Raw genomic sequence first — 12,312 nt, forward strand, 5'->3', positions numbered from 1 at the left:
TGTCAGTCTACAGTACAGTACAGTGGTAAACAGTAGCCCAGCTCTGTCAGTCTACAGTACAGTACAGTGGTAAACAGTAGCCCAGCTCTGTCAGTCTACAGTACAGTGGTAAACAGTAGCCCAGCTCTGTCCGTCTACAGTACAGAGGTAAACAGTAGCCCAGCTCTGTCAGTCTACAGTACAGAGGTAAACAGTAGCCCAGCTCTGTCAGTCTACAGTACAGTACAGAGGTAAACAGTAGCCCAGCTCTGTCAGTCTACAGTACAGTACAGTGGTAAACAGTAGCCCAGCTCTGTCAGTCTACAGTACAGTACAGTACAGTGGTAAACAGTAGCCCAGCTCTGTCAGTCTACAGTACAAAGGTAAACAGTAGCCCAGCTCTGTCAGTCTACAGTACAAAGGTAAACAGTAGCCCAGCTCTGTCAGTCTACAGTACAGAGGTAAACAGTAGCCCAGCTCTGTCAGTGTACAGTACAGTGGTAAACAGTAGCCCAGCTCTGTCAGTCTACAGTACAGTGGTAAACAGTAGCCCAGCTCTGTCAGTCTACAGTACAGTGGTAAACAGTAGCCCAGCTCTGTCAGTCTACAGTACAGTACAGTGGTAAACAGTAGCCCAGCTCTGTCAGTCTACAGTACAGTACAGTGGTAAACAGTAGCCCAGCTCTGTCAGTGTACAGTACAGTGGTAAACAGTAGCCCAGCTCTGTCAGTCTACAGTACAGAGGTAAACAGTAGCCCAGCTCTGTCAGTCTACAGTACAGTACAGTGGTAAACAGTAGCCCAGCTCTGTCAGTCTACAGTACAGTACAGTGGTAAACAGTAGCCCAGCTCTGTCAGTCTACAGTACAGTGGTAAACAGTAACCCAGCTCTGTCAGTCTACAGTACAGTACAGTGGTAAACAGTAGCCCAGCTCTGTCAGTCTACAGTACAGTGGTAAACAGTAGCCCAGCTCTGTCAGTCTACAGTACAGAGGTAAACAGTAGCCCAGCTCTGTCAGTCTACAGTACAGTACAGTGGTAAACAGTAGCCCAGCTCTGTCAGTCTACAGTACAGTACAGTGGTAAACAGTAGCCCAGCTCTGTCAGTCTACAGTACAGAGGTAAACAGTAGCCCAGCTCTGTCCGTCTACAGTACAGAGGTAAACAGTAGCCCAGCTCTGTCAGTCTACAGTACAGAGGTAAACAGTAGCCCAGCTCTGTCAGTCTACAGTACAGTACAGTGGTAAACAGTAGCCCAGCTCTGTCAGTCTACAGTACAGTACAGTGGTAAACAGTAGCCCAGCTCTGTCAGTCTACAGTACAAAGGTAAACAGTAGCCCAGCTCTGTCAGTCTACAGTACAGAGGTAAACAGTAGCCCAGCTCTGTCAGTGTACAGTACAGTGGTAAACAGTAGCCCAGCTCTGTCAGTCTACAGTACAGTGGTAAACAGTAGCCCAGCTCTGTCAGTCTACAGTACAGTGGTAAACAGTAGCCCAGTTCTGTCAGTCTACAGTACAGTACAGTGGTAAACAGTAACCCAGCTCTGTCAGTGTACAGTACAGTGGTAAACAGTAGCCCAGCTCTGTCAGTCTACAGTACAGTACAGTGGTAAACAGTAGCCCAGCTCTGTCAGTGTACAGTACAGTACAGTGGTAAACAGTAGCCCAGCTCTGTCAGTGTACAGTACAGTGGTAAACAGTAGCCCAGCTCTGTCAGTCTACAGTACAGTACAGTGGTAAACAGTAGCCCAGCTCTGTCAGTCTACAGTACAGTACAGTGGTAAACAGTAGCCCAGCTCTGTCAGTCTACAGTACAGTACAGTGGTAAACAGTAGCCCAGCTCTGTCAGTCTACAGTACAATGGTAAACAGTAGCCCAGCTCTGTCAGTCTACAGTACAATGGTAAACAGTAGCCCAGCTCTGTCAGTCTACAGTACAGTACAGTGGTAAACAGTAGCCCAGCTCTGTCAGTCTACAGTACAGTGGTAAACAGTAACCCAGCTCTGTCAATCTACAGTACAGTACAGTGGTAAACAGTAGCCCAGCTCTGTCAGTCTACAGTACAGTACAGTGGTAAACAGTAGCCCAGCTCTGTCAGTCTACAGTACAGTACAGTGGTAAACAGTAGCCCAGCTCTGTCAGTCTACAGTACAGTACAGTGGTAAACAGTAGCCCAGCTCTGTCAGTCTACAGTACAAAGGTAAACAGTAGCCCAGCTCTGTCAGTCTACAGTACAGAGGTAAACAGTAGCCCAGCTCTGTCAGTCTACAGTACAGTGGTAAACAGTAGCCCAGCTCTGTCAGTCTACAGTACAGTACAGTGGTAAACAGTAGCCCAGCTCTGTCAGTCTACAGTACAGTACAGTGGTAAACAGTAGCCCAGCTCTGTCAGTCTACAGTACAGTGGTAAACAGTAGCCCAGCTCTGTCAGTCTACAGTACAGTACAGTGGTAAACAGTAGCCCAGCTCTGTCAGTCTACAGTACAGTACAGAGGTAAACAGTAGCCCAGCTCTGTCCGTCTACAGTACAGAGGTAAACAGTAGCCCAGCTCTGTCAGTCTACAGGACAGTGGTAAACAGTAGCCCAGCTCTGTCCATCTACAGTACAGTGGTAAACAGTAGCCCAGCTCTGTCAGTCTACAGTACAGTACAGTGGTAAACAGTAGCCCAGCTCTGTCATTCTACAGTACAGTGGTAAACAGTAGCCCAGCTCTGTCAGTCTACAGTACAGAGGTAAACAGTAGCCCAGCTCTGTCAGTCTACAGTACAGTACAGTGGTAAACAGTAGCCTAGCTCTGTCAGTCTACAGTACAGTGGTAAACAGTAACCCAGCTCTGTCAGTCTACAGTACAGTACAGTGGTAAACAGTAGCCCAGCTCTGTCAGTCTACAGTACAGTGGTAAACAGTAGCCCAGCTCTGTCAGTCTACAGTACAGAGGTAAACAGTAGTCCAGCTCTGTCAGTCTACAGTACAGTACAGTGGTAAACAGTAGCCCAGCTCTGTCAGTCTACAGTACAGTGTTAAACAGTAACCCAGCTCTGTCAGTCTACAGTACAGTACAGTGGTAAACAGTAGCCCAGCTCTGTCAGTCTACAGTACAGTACAGTGGTAAACAGTAGCCCAGCTCTGTCAGTCTACAGTACAGTACAGTGGTAAACAGTAGCCCAGCTCTGTCAGTCTACAGTACAGTACAGTGGTAAACAGTAGCCCAGCTCTGTCAGTCTACAGTACAGTGGTAAACAGTAGCCCAGCTCTGTCAGTCTACAGTACAGCGGTAAACAGTAGCCCAGCTCTGTCAGTCTACAGTACAGTACAGTGGTAAACAGTAGCCCAGCTCTGTCAGTCTACAGTACAGTACAGAGGTAAACAGTAGCCCAGCTCTGTCAGTCTACAGTACAGTACAGAGGTAAACAGTAGCCCAGCTCTGTCCGTCTACAGTACAGAGGTAAACAGTAGCCCAGCTCTGTCAGTCTACAGTACAGTACAGTGGTAAACAGTAGCCCAGCTCTGTCAGTCTACAGTACAAAGGTAAACAGTAGCCCAGCTCTGTCAGTCTACAGTACAGAGGTAAACAGTAGCCCAGCTCTGTCAGTCTACAGTACAGTGGTAAACAGTAGCCCAGCTCTGTCAGTCTACAGTACAGTACAGAGGTAAACAGTAGCCCAGCTCTGTCAGTCTACAGTACAGTACAGTGGTAAACAGTAGCCCAGCTCTGTCAGTCTACAGTACAAAGGTAAACAGTAGCCCAGCTCTGTCAGTCTACAGTACAGAGGTAAACAGTAGCCCAGCTCTGTCAGTCTACAGTACAGTGGTAAACAGTAGCCCAGCTCTGTCAGTCTACAGTACAGTACAGAGGTAAACAGTAGCCCAGCTCTGTCAGTCTACAGTACAGTACAGTGGTAAACAGTAGCCCAGCTCTGTCAGTCTACAGTACAGTACAGTGGTAAACAGTAGCCCAGCTCTGTCAGTCTACAGTACAGTACAGTGGTAAACAGTAGCCCAGCTCTGTCAGTCTACAGTACAATGGTAAACAGTAGCCCAGCTCTGTCAGTCTACAGTACAATGGTAAACAGTAGCCCAGCTCTGTCAGTCTACAGTACAGTACAGTGGTAAACAGTAGCCCAGCTCTGTCAGTCTACAGTACAGTGGTAAACAGTAACCCAGCTCTGTCAGTCTACAGTACAGTACAGTGGTAAACAGTAGCCCAGCTCTGTCAGTCTACAGTACAGTACAGTGGTAAACAGTAGCCCAGCTCTGTCAGTCTACAGTACAGTACAGTGGTAAACAGTAGCCCAGCTCTGTCAGTCTACAGTACAGTACAGTGGTAAACAGTAGCCCAGCTCTGTCAGTCTACAGTACAGTACAGTGGTAAACAGTAGCCCAGCTCTGTCAGTCTACAGTACAGTACAGTGGTAAACAGTAGCCCAGCTCTGTCAGTCTACAGTACAAAGGTAAACAGTAGCCCAGCTCTGTCAGTCTACAGTACAGAGGTAAACAGTAGCCCAGCTCTGTCAGTCTACAGTACAGTGGTAAACAGTAGCCCAGCTCTGTCAGTCTACAGTACAGTACAGAGGTAAACAGTAGCCCAGCTCTGTCAGTCTACAGTACAGTACAGTGGTAAACAGTAGCCCAGCTCTGTCAGTCTACAGTACAGTACAGTGGTAAACAGTAGCCCAGCTCTGTCAGTCTACAGTACAGTACAGTGGTAAACAGTAGCCCAGCTCTGTCAGTCTACAGTACAGTGGTAAACAGTAGCCCAGCTCTGTCAGTCTACAGTACAGTACAGTGGTAAACAGTAGCCCAGCTCTGTCCGTCTACAGTACAGAGGTAAACAGTAGCCCAGCTCTGTCCGTCTACAGGACAGTGGTAAACAGTAGCCCAGCTCTGTCCATCTACAGTACAGTGGTAAACAGTAGCCCAGCTCTGTCAGTCTACAGTACAGTACAGTGGTAAACAGTAGCCCAGCTCTGTCAGTCTACAGTACAGTGGTAAACAGTAACCCAGCTCTGTCAGTCTACAGTACAGTACAGTGGTAAACAGTAGCCCAGCTCTGTCATTCTACAGTACAGTGGTAAACAGTAGCCCAGCTCTGTCAGTCTACAGTACAGAGGTAAACAGTAGCCCAGCTCTGTCAGTCTACAGTACAGTACAGTGGTAAACAGTAGTCTAGCTCTGTCAGTCTACAGTACAGTGGTAAACAGTAACCCAGCTCTGTCAGTCTACAGTACAGTACAGTGGTAAACAGTAGCCCAGCTCTGTCAGTCTACAGTACAGTGGTAAACAGTAGCCCAGCTCTGTCAGTCTACAGTACAGAGGTAAACAGTAGTCCAGCTCTGTCAGTCTACAGTACAGTACAGTGGTAAACAGTGCCCAGCTCTGTCAGTCTACAGTACAGTACAGTGGTAAACAGTAGCCCAGCTCTGTCAGTCTACAGTACAGTACAGAGGTAAACAGTAGCCCAGCTCTGTCAGTCTACAGTACAGTACAGTGGTAAACAGTAGCCCAGCTCTGTCAGTCTACAGTACAAAGGTAAACAGTAGCCCAGCTCTGTCAGTCTACAGTACAGAGGTAAACAGTAGCCCAGCTCTGTCAGTCTACAGTACAGTACAGTGGTAAACAGTAGCCCAGCTCTGTCAGTCTACAGTACAGTACAGTGGTAAACAGTAGCCCAGCTCTGTCAGTCTACAGTACAAAGGTAAACAGTAGCCCAGCTCTGTCAGTCTACAGTACAGAGGTAAACAGTAGCCCAGCTCTGTCAGTGTACAGTACAGTGGTAAACAGTAGCCCAGCTCTGTCAGTCTACAGTACAGTGGTAAACAGTAGCCCAGCTCTGTCAGTCTACAGTACAGTACAGTGGTAAACAGTAGCCCAGCTCTGTCAGTCTACAGTACAGTACAGTGGTAAACAGTAACCCAGCTCTGTCAGTGTACAGTACAGTGGTAAACAGTAGCCCAGCTCTGTCAGTCTACAGTACAGTACAGTGGTAAACAGTAGCCCAGCTCTGTCAGTGTACAGTACAGTGGTAAACAGTAGCCCAGCTCTGTCAGTGTACAGTACAGTGGTAAACAGTAGCCCAGCTCTGTCAGTCTACAGTACAGTACAGTGGTAAACAGTAGCCCAGCTCTGTCAGTGTACAGTACAGTGGTAAACAGTAGCCCAGCTCTGTCAGTCTACAGTACAGTACAGTGGTAAACAGTAGCCCAGCTCTGTCAGTCTACAGTACAGTACAGTGGTAAACAGTAGCCCAGCTCTGTCAGTCTACAGTACAATGGTAAACAGTAGCCCAGCTCTGTCAGTCTACAGTACAATGGTAAACAGTAGCCCAGCTCTGTCAGTCTACAGTACAATGGTAAACAGTAGCCCAGCTCTGTCAGTCTACAGTACAGTACAGTGGTAAACAGTAGCCCAGCTCTGTCAGTCTACAGTACAGTGGTAAACAGTAACCCAGCTCTGTCAGTCTACAGTACAGTGGTAAACAGTAGCCCAGCTCTGTCAGTCTACAGTACAGTACAGTGGTAAACAGTAGCCCAGCTCTGTCAGTCTACAGTACAGTACAGTGGTAAACAGTAGCCCAGCTCTGTCAGTCTACAGTACAGTGGTAAACAGTAGCCCAGCTCTGTCAGTCTACAGTACAGTACAGTGGTAAACAGTAGCCCAGCTCTGTCAGTCTACAGTACAGTACAGTGGTAAACAGTAGCCCAGCTCTGTCAGTCTACAGTACAAAGGTAAACAGTAGCCCAGCTCTGTCAGTCTACAGTACAGAGGTAAACAGTAGCCCAGCTCTGTCAGTCTACAGTACAGTGGTAAACAGTAGCCCAGCTCTGTCAGTCTACAGTACAGTACAGAGGTAAACAGTAGCCCAGCTCTGTCAGTCTACAGTACAGTACAGTGGTAAACAGTAGCCCAGCTCTGTCAGTCTACAGTACAGTACAGTGGTAAACAGTAGCCCAGCTCTGTCAGTCTACAGTACAGTGGTAAACAGTAGCCCAGCTCTGTCAGTCTACAGTACAGTGGTAAACAGTAGCCCAGCTCTGTCAGTCTACAGTACAGTACAGTGGTAAACAGTAGCCCAGCTCTGTCAGTCTACAGTACAGTACAGAGGTAAACAGTAGCCCAGCTCTGTCCGTCTACAGTACAGAGGTAAACAGTAGCCCAGCTCTGTCAGTCTACAGTACAGAGGTAAACAGTAGCCCAGCTCTGTCAGTCTACAGTACAGTACAGTGGTAAACAGTAGCCCAGCTCTGTCAGTCTACAGTACAGTACAGTGGTAAACAGTAGCCCAGCTCTGTCAGTCTACAGTACAAAGGTAAACAGTAGCCCAGCTCTGTCAGTCTACAGTACAGAGGTAAACAGTAGCCCAGCTCTGTCAGTGTACAGTACAGTGGTAAACAGTAGCCCAGCTCTGTCAGTCTACAGTACAGTGGTAAACAGTAGCCCAGCTCTGTCAGTCTACAGTACAGTACAGTGGTAAACAGTAGCCCAGCTCTGTCAGTCTACAGTACAGTACAGTGGTAAACAGTAACCCAGCTCTGTCAGTGTACAGTACAGTGGTAAACAGTAGCCCAGCTCTGTCAGTCTACAGTACAGTACAGTGGTAAACAGTAGCCCAGCTCTGTCAGTGTACAGTACAGTGGTAAACAGTAGCCCAGCTCTGTCAGTGTACAGTACAGTGGTAAACAGTAGCCCAGCTCTGTCAGTCTACAGTACAGTACAGTGGTAAACAGTAGCCCAGCTCTGTCAGTGTACAGTACAGTGGTAAACAGTAGCCCAGCTCTGTCAGTCTACAGTACAGTAGAGTGGTAAACAGTAGCCCAGCTCTGTCAGTCTACAGTACAGTACAGTGGTAAACAGTAGCCCAGCTCTGTCAGTCTACAGTACAATGGTAAACAGTAGCCCAGCTCTGTCAGTCTACAGTACAATGGTAAACAGTAGCCCAGCTCTGTCAGTCTACAGTACAATGGTAAACAGTAGCCCAGCTCTGTCAGTCTACAGTACAGTACAGTGGTAAACAGTAGCCCAGCTCTGTCAGTCTACAGTACAGTGGTAAACAGTAACCCAGCTCTGTCAGTCTACAGTACAGTACAGTGGTAAACAGTAGCCCAGCTCTGTCAGTCTACAGTACAGTACAGTGGTAAACAGTAGCCCAGCTCTGTCAGTCTACAGTACAGTACAGTGGTAAACAGTAGCCCAGCTCTGTCAGTCTACAGTACAGTACAGTGGTAAACAGTAGCCCAGCTCTGTCAGTCTACAGTACAGTACAGTGGTAAACAGTAGCCCAGCTCTGTCAGTCTACAGTACAGTACAGTGGTAAACAGTAGCCCAGCTCTGTCAGTCTACAGTACAAAGGTAAACAGTAGCCCAGCTCTGTCAGTCTACAGTACAGAGGTAAACAGTAGCCCAGCTCTGTCAGTCTACAGTACAGTGGTAAACAGTAGCCCAGCTCTGTCAGTCTACAGTACAGTACAGAGGTAAACAGTAGCCCAGCTCTGTCAGTCTACAGTACAGTACAGTGGTAAACAGTAGCCCAGCTCTGTCAGTCTACAGTACAGTACAGTGGTAAACAGTAGCCCAGCTCTGTCAGTCTACAGTACAGTGGTAAACAGTAGCCCAGCTCTGTCAGTCTACAGTACAGTGGTAAACAGTAGCCCAGCTCTGTCAGTCTACAGTACAGTACAGTGGTAAACAGTAGCCCAGCTCTGTCAGTCTACAGTACAGTACAGAGGTAAACAGTAGCCCAGCTCTGTCCGTCTACAGTACAGAGGTAAACAGTAGCCCAGCTCTGTCAGTCTACAGGACAGTGGTAAACAGTAGCCCAGCTCTGTCCGTCTACAGTACAGTGGTAAACAGTAGCCCAGCTCTGTCAGTCTACAGTACAGTGGTAAACAGTAACCCAGCTCTGTCAGTCTACAGTACAGTACAGTGGTAAACAGTAGCCCAGCTCTGTCATTCTACAGTACAGTGGTAAACAGTAGCCCAGCTCTGTCAGTCTACAGTACAGTACAGTGGTAAACAGTAGCCCAGCTCTGTCAGTCTACAGTACAGTACAGTGGTAAACAGTAGTCCAGCTCTGTCGATCTACAGAACAGTAGAGAGGTGAACAGTACCAAGACCTCTCAGTTTAGAAGTGCAGAAAGAATTGACATCACCCAATGTTCTGCTGACATCACCCAATGTTCTGTTCACATCACCCAATGTTCTGCTGACATCACACAATGTTTTGTTGACATCACACAATGTTTTGTTGACATCACACAATGTTCTACTGACATCACCCAATGTTCTTCAGACATCACCCAATGTTCTGCTGACATCACCCAATGTTCTGCTGACATCACCCAATGTTCTACTGACATCACCCAATGTTCTACAGACATCACCCAATGTTCTACTGACATCACCCAATGTTCTACTGACATCACCCAATGTTCTACTGACATCACCCAATGTTCTGCTGACATCACCCAATGTTCTGCTGACATCATCCAATGTTCTACAGACATCACACAATGCTCTACTGACATCACCCAATGTTCTGCTGACATCACCCAATGTTCTGCTGACATCACCCAATGTGCTGTTGACATCACCCAATGTTCTGCTGACATCACCCAATGTTCTGCTGACATCACCCAATGTTCTGTTGACATCACACAATGTTCTCAAAAATTCTGTTGACATCACCCAATGTTCTGCTGACATCACCCAATGTTCTGTTGACATCACCCAATGGTCTACTGACATCACCCAATGTTCTGCTGACATCACTCAATGTTCTGCTGACATCAACCAATGTTCTGTTGACATCACCAAATGTTCTACTGACATCACCCAATGTTCTACTGACATCTCCCAATGTTCTACTGACATCACACAATGGTCTACTGACATCACCCTATGTTCTACTGACATCACCCAATGTTCTGCTGACATCACCCATTGTTCTGTTGACATCACCCAATGTTCTACTGACATCACCCAATGTTCTGCTGACATCACCCAATGTTCTACTGACATCACCCAATGTTCTACTAACATCACCCAATGTTCTACTAACATCACCCAATGTTCTACTGACATCTCCCAATGTTCTACTGACATCACACAATGGTCTACTGACATCACACAATGTTCTGCTGACATCACACAATGTTCTACACAACATACAGTCATGTCTATTCTACTGAACACACTTCTATCTGAAATTTCCATTCTGATTCATTGCCCCTTCCTGAATAAGCCCTAAGGTCTCTGTCGTGTGTGTGTGTGTGTGTGTGTGTGTGTGTGTGTGTGTGTGTGTGTGATTGGTAAGTGAAGTCGTGCGTTATTCGTCTCTCTTTTTTTTCCCCCCATCCTTGATGGAAGTCAGAGAGAGAAATAGACAGAGAGGGAGACAGAGAGAAAGTGAGAGAGGGAGACAGAGAGGGAGACAGAGAGGGAAAGAGGCAGCTGTGTCTAAATGAAACAGAGAGAAAACGAGAGGGAGACAGAGAGGGAAAGAGGCAGCTGTGTCTAAATGAAACAGAGAGAAAACGAGAGGGAGACAGAGAGGGAGACAGAGAGAAAGCGAGAGAGGGAGACAGAGACGGAGACAGAGAGAAAGCGAGAGGGAGACAGAGACGGAGACAGAGAGAAAGCGAGAGGGAGACAGAGAGAAAGTGAGAGAGGGAGACAGAGAGGGAGACAGAGAGAAAGTGAGAGAGGGAGACAGAGAGGGAGACAGAGAGAAAGTGAGAGAGGGAGACAGAGAGGGAGACAGAGAGAAAGTGAGAGAGGGAGACAGAGAGGGAGACAGAGAGAAAGTGAGAGAGGGAGACAGAGAGGGAGACAGAGAGAAAGTGAGAGAGGGAGACAGAGAGGGAGACAGAGAGAAAGTGAGAGAGGGAGACAGAGAGGGAGACAGAGAGAAAGTGAGAGAGGGAGACAGAGAGGGAGACAGAGAGAAAGTGAGAGAGGGAGACAGAGAGGGAGACAGAGAGAAAGTGAGAGAGGGAGACAGAGAGGAGACAGAGAGAAAGTGAGAGAGGGAGAGAGAGAAAGTGAGAGAGGGAGACAGAGAGGGAGACAGAGAGAAAGTGAGAGAGGGAGACAGAGAGGGAGACAGAGAGAAAGTGAGAGAGGGAGACAGAGAGAAAGTGAGAGAGGGAGAGAGAGAAAGTGAGAGAGGGAGACAGAGAGGGAGACAGAGAGAAAGTGAGAGAGGGAGACAGAGAGGGAGACAGAGAGAAAGTGAGAGGGAGACAGAGAGGGAGACAGAGAGAAAGTGAGAGAGGGAGACAGAGAGGGAGACAGAGAGAAAGTGAGAGAGGGAGACAGAGAGAAAGTGAGAGAGGGAGAGAGAGAAAGTGAGAGAGGGAGACAGAGAGAAAGTGAGAGAGGGAGACAGAGAGGGAGACAGAGAGAAAGTGAGAGGGAGACAGAGAGGGAGACAGAGAGAAAATGAGAGGGAGACAGAGAGGGAGACAGAGAGAAAGCGAGAGAGGGAGACAGAGAGGGAGACAGAGAGGGAGAGAGGCAGCGGTGTCTAAATGAAACAGAGAGAACAGGAGATAGTGGTGAGTGTTGTTACCAAGCCACGGTTTGTGGCTAAGAAACACTAACATCCTGTCTGAACACTGTTTTGTTATCTATCGCCTAGTCACAGTGGCCACCTCCACCACGGGTGTAAGATACACAGGCACACACACACACAGAGACACACACACACACAGAGACACACACACACAGAGACACACACACAGAGACACACACACACAGACAGACACACACACACACAGAGACACACACACACACACACACACACAGAGACACACACACACACACAGAGACACACACACACACACACACACACACACTAAAGGGAATAGAGTCATTTGGGACCAGTAGTGGGTAAAATCACTGTGGTAACCAATCCAGTAGAACCACATCATAATCTATGTGTTGTGACGATTGCGTTGTTTTCTCTATAACCTGTTAGTTGATATGCCTTGACACAGTGATATATATATATATATAGGGCCTAAAGGCAGAGACAATTAGAAGACACAGTGATATATATATATATATATAGGGCCTAAAGGCAGAGACAATAAGAAGACACAGTGGCAGAATAAATTCAACCACACCTTTTTGTTTTATCACAAACCCAGAGAGCAACATCTGTCCGGTGGAGTCCACAAAGCATATTCAAATCAAATGTTATTGGTCACATACACATGGTTAGCAGATGTTATTGGTCACATACACATGGTTAGCAGATGTTATTGGTCACATACACATGGTTAGCAGATGTTAATGGTCACATACACATGGTTAGCAGATGTTAATGGTCACATAC

Source organism: Oncorhynchus kisutch, linkage group LG28 (assembly GCF_002021735.2).
Source record: "Oncorhynchus kisutch isolate 150728-3 linkage group LG28, Okis_V2, whole genome shotgun sequence".
Taxonomy (NCBI): Eukaryota; Metazoa; Chordata; class Actinopteri; order Salmoniformes; family Salmonidae; genus Oncorhynchus; species Oncorhynchus kisutch.